Source organism: Erpetoichthys calabaricus, chromosome 3, assembly GCF_900747795.2.
Source record: "Erpetoichthys calabaricus chromosome 3, fErpCal1.3, whole genome shotgun sequence".
Taxonomy (NCBI): Eukaryota; Metazoa; Chordata; class Cladistia; order Polypteriformes; family Polypteridae; genus Erpetoichthys; species Erpetoichthys calabaricus.
Window position 1 is genome coordinate 237,158,115 of NC_041396.2, and position 4,653 is coordinate 237,162,767.

A 4,653-nucleotide genomic window follows, 5' to 3' on the forward strand; every position below is an offset into this window, starting at 1 on the left:
CGGAGTCACTTGATGCTGATGGTTATACAGACTTCTGGCTTTTAATCCATCCATCATTGTTGGAACATCATGGTGCTTTGGGTAGATGGTGGTGGCACAAGCCACCACCAATAGGACACCGGAAAAGGAAACAGAAGAGAGAGTAGGGGTTAGTACAAATTTTGAATGAATAGTTATTATAATGAATTGGATATACAGAGTGTCAGGATTAAATTACAGTGAAGTTATGAGAAGGCCATGTTAAAGTAATGTGTTTTCAGTAGTTTTTTAAAGTGCTCCACTGTATTAGCCTGGCGAATTCCTACTGGCAGGCTATTCCAGATTTTAGGTGCATAACAGCAGAAGGCCGCCTCACCACTTCTTTTAAGTTTTGCTCTTGGAATTCTAAGGAGACACTCAGTTGAGGATCTGAGGTTGCGATTTGGAATATAAGGTGTCAGACATTCCGATATATAAGACGGGGCGAGATTATTTAAAGCTTTATAAACCATAAGCAGAATTTTAAAGTCAATTCTGAATGACACAGGTAACCAGTGTAGTGACATCAAAACTGGAGAAAAGTGTTCGGATTTTCTTTTCCTGGTAAGGATTCTAGCAGCTGCATTCTGCACTAACTGCAAACGATGTCTTTTTTGGGTAGTCCTGAGAGGAGTGCATTACAGTAATCTAGCCGACTAAAGACAAACGCATGAACTAATTTCTCTGCATCTTTCGATGATATAAGAGGTCTAACTTTTGCTATGTTCCTTAGGTGAAAAAATGCTGTCCTAGTGATTTTATTAATATGCGATTTAAAATTCAGATTACAATCAACGGTTACCCCTAAGCTTTTTACCTCCGATTTGACTTTTAATCCTAATGCATCCAGTTTATTTCTAATAGCCTCATTGTATCCATTATTGCCAATCACTAAGATTTCGGTTTTTTCTTTATTTAATTTGAGAAAGTTACTATTCATCCATTCTGAGATACAGGTTAGACATTGTGTTAGCGAATCAAGAGATTTGGGGTCATCAGGTGCTATTGATAAATACAGCTGTGTGTCATCAGCATAGCTGTGGTAGCTCACGTTATGTCCCGAGATAATCTGACCTAATGGAAGTATGTAGATTGAGAAGAGCAGCGGACCCAGGATAGAGCCTTGTGGAACACCATATAGAATATCATGTGTCTTTGAGTTATAATTACCACAACTAACAAAGAATTTTCTCCCTGCCAGGTAGGATTCAAACCAGTTTAAGACACTGCCAGAGAGGCCCACCCATTGACTAAGGCGATTCTTAAGAATATTATGATCAATAGTGTCAAATGCGGCACTCAAATCTAAGAGGATGAGAACAGATAAATGGCCTCTGTCTGCATTTACCCGCAAGTCATTTACTACTTTAACGAGTGCAGTTTCTGTGCTGTGATTTGTTCTAAAACCTGACTGAAATTTATCAAGAATAGCATGTTTATTGAGGTGCTCATTTAACTGCATAATGACTGCCTTCTCTAGAATTTTACTTAAGAAAGGCAGGTTAGAGATGGGTCTATAATTTTCAAGAGCAGAGGGGTCGAGATTATTTCTCTTAAGTAGGGGTTTAACTACCGCAGTCTTAAGACAGTCTGGGAAGACCCCCGTATCTAATGACAAATTTACAATGTCAAGAACATTATCAATAAGCACACCCGATACTTCTTTGAAAAAATTTGTTGGTATTGGGTCAAAGGCACAGGTGGATGGTTTCATTTGAGAAATTATTTTATGTAAATCAGGTAAATCTATCCTAGTGAAAGACTCTAATTTATTTATTATGGAGTACTGGGGTTTCGGGGGATCCTTAGTGTTGGGGAGATATACTATGTTATTTCTAATATCATTAATTTTTTGATTGAAAAATACAGCGATAGCCTCACAGGTTTTACTGGAAGTACTTAGGAGGCATTCCTTTGAGTTACCTGGGTTTAACAGATGATCAATTGTCGAAAATAAGACTCTGGGATTACTAGCATTGTTATTTATAATCTTAGAGAAATAGCAGCGCCTCTCAAGACGGACTGTGTTATTGTATTCTGTTATTTTAACTTTTAATATCTCATAGTCAATAGTTAGTTTAGTCTTCCTCCATTTACGCTCAGCTCTACGGCATGTTCTCTTTAAATCAGACACTCTTTGGGTCTTCCAAGGTATAACAATGCTAGAAGATTTTTTAACTGTCTTTTCAGGTGCAACTATGTCAACAGCAGCCCTCACTTTAGTATTAAATCTTTCCACCTTACTATTTACATTCTCCTCGCTATTATAGTTGGCACTATAAACGGACTGATTGGTTAGAATGTTTGTAAGTTTTAAAGTTGCTGATGAGTCAAAGAAGCGTTTTTTAACAATAAAAAAAAAGTGTGATATAAGTGACGGATGCCCTATACTCACTTAAAAAAAAAACTTAAAGTATCCAAATGACTATGAATTTCAAATCAGGTAGGATCATAAATTTGATTAATATCTAATTGTGGACTAAACATATAAATGCTGGAGATGGTCATTAATCTAAATTTTAATAAAAACAATTAAACATTACTAATGTAAAAATTAATCTATAATAAAGTCAATAAATAACAAAAAAATTAATGAACAACGTAGATAAGAACTACCTCTTTCAGATTCTTAAAACAATGATTAATTTGGCTATGATTGCAATTGACCAATATATCGCTATCTGCCATCCATTAACATATTCCAATAAAATAACGTTTCATATTGGCCCTATGGCTGTTGCAGCGATCTGTATTTCAAGCGTCACATATAGTGGTACAATGATGCTATCTTGTGGAAATACTGAAGGAGTTATTGGAGTAGATCCTTGTCCAGGTGACTGTACTCTTGTGTTCAATTCTACACGGGCTACGATAGATCTTATATATTCGTTTCTTCTACCAGTTTTTATAATGGCTGCTCTTTATGCGAAGATTTTTCTAATTGCAAAATGGCATGCAAAAACAATCTCCACTCAGCAAAGGATCTCTGTAGGAAAGAATAGGAGTATTTCTAAAAAAAATCAGAAAAAAGGCAGCAAAGACGCTAGGTATAGTCGTCACTGTTTTTATTCTAGGTGGCGTGGTGGCGCAGTGGGTAGCGCTGCTGTCTCACAGTTAGGAGACCTGGGTTTGCTTCCCGGGTCCTCCCTGCGTGGAGTTTGCATAATCTCCCAGTGTCTGCGTGGGTTTCCTCTGGGTACTCTGGTTTCCTCCCACAGTCCAAAGACATACAGGTTAGGTGTATTGGTGATCCTAAATTGTCCCTAGTGTGTGCTTGGTGTGTGTGTGTGCCCTGCGGTGGGCTGGCGCCCTGCCCGGGGTTTGTTTCCTGCCTTCTGCCCTGTGTTGGCTGGGATTGACTCCCGTGACCCAGTGTTAGGATATAGCGGGTTGGATGGATGTTTTTATTCTGTGTTGGCTACCATTCTATGCATGTTGCCTTCTTAACCAGTTCATGAATTTTGCAGTACCTTCTGTAGTAGCTTGGGCATTCTTATGGATAGCATATGTTAACTCTGGTCTTAATCCAATTACATATGCTCTGTTCTACCCCTGGTTTAGAAAATCATTTAAACTTTTAATAACTTGTAAAATATGCAGTCCAGAATCATCACTGATCAGTTTAATGAGTGAGCACTAAGTGTCGATTCCCTTATTGTTCTGCATTGATATAATTTTTAACTTTCTAATTTATATAGTCATTCATTTTTTTCGTTGAATTTTGTTACCTTAACACTTCTTTGTAGTTGCCTGTTTTTTGATGACTTCAAGTAAAATACCGAATATATACATATTTCATAATATTTTGTAAATGTATGCGATTTACGCAGCAGAAGAGTTTGCTTACCTAAGTACGATTTCAAATTATTTAAAATTAAACATGAAAATGAAAAATATTTCATAAGTTCATGTTGTCTTTTGTGGTGAGAATCAACATTGTTCATATATTCAGTTTCTTTGTATAAATGTTTATAGAGTATTTAAATGGCATTTACACATACCTTTGAATCTTAATTTCCATCCATTTTCCAACCCGCTGAATCCGAACACAGGGTCACGGGGGTCTGCTGGAGCCAATCCCAGCCAACATAGGGCACAAGGCAGGAACTAATCCCGGGCAGGGTGCCAACCCACCACAGGACACACACAAACACACCCACACACCAAGCACACACTAAGGCCAATTTAGAATCACCAATCCACCTAACCTGCATGTCTTTGGACTGAGGGAGGAAACCCACGCAGACACGGGGAGAACATGCAAACTCCACGCATGGAGGAACCGGGAAGCGAACCAGGGTCTCCTAACTGCGAGGCAGCAGCTCTACCACTGCGCCACCGTGCCGCCCTGAATCTTAATGTGTGCATTGTATTAAAAATCTAAAAAATATATCTATTTATTTAACCAGTATTATTGTTTCTGTATTCTGCATATTTTTATATTTATAACTTATCATATTATTTTTAATACCTATTGTCCCGATTCTAACATGGCCCTAGTGTGTGCTTGGTGTGTAGGTGTGTGTGTGTGTATCCTGCGGTGGGTTGGCGCCCTGCCCGTGATTGGTTTCTGTCTTGCATCCTGTGCTGGCTGGGATTGGCTCCAGCAGACCCCCGTGACCCTGTGTTCGGATT